The sequence below is a fragment of the Eurypyga helias genome, unplaced genomic scaffold (genome assembly GCF_000690775.1).
Source record: "Eurypyga helias isolate BGI_N326 unplaced genomic scaffold, ASM69077v1 scaffold45800, whole genome shotgun sequence".
Classification (NCBI taxonomy): Eukaryota; Metazoa; Chordata; class Aves; order Eurypygiformes; family Eurypygidae; genus Eurypyga; species Eurypyga helias.
The window spans coordinates 1-404 of record NW_010228660.1 but is presented as its reverse complement, the minus strand read 5'-3'; positions in this window follow the sequence as shown (position 1 = coordinate 404).

Genomic DNA, 404 nt, shown 5'->3' with positions numbered 1-404 from the left:
CTCTCGATTTAAACCCATTACCTCTTGTTCTGTCACTACAGGCCCTTGTAAAAAGTCCCCTACCCTTTCTTGTAGGCCTCCTTCAGGTACTAGAAAGCTGCTGTAAGGTCTCCCTAGAGCCTCCTTTTCTCCAGGCTGAACAAGCCCAAAACAATAGGTTAGAAAATTTTGCTCCATACTATTTGTAGAGCATGGACGACAATGTGTTTTGAAGCCAACTTTTAACATTTTTAAAGTGTATAAGGTCTGTGCTCAGTTATAACTGCCACTGATTTTTTTTAAACTAAGTACTGTAACTGAACAAAGGATTCATTTTGAATTTCAAATAAATTAATTTTAGCTCTTTATTAATGTATTAATTTATTTTACATATTTATTTTACATTACATATTAATTTTACATAT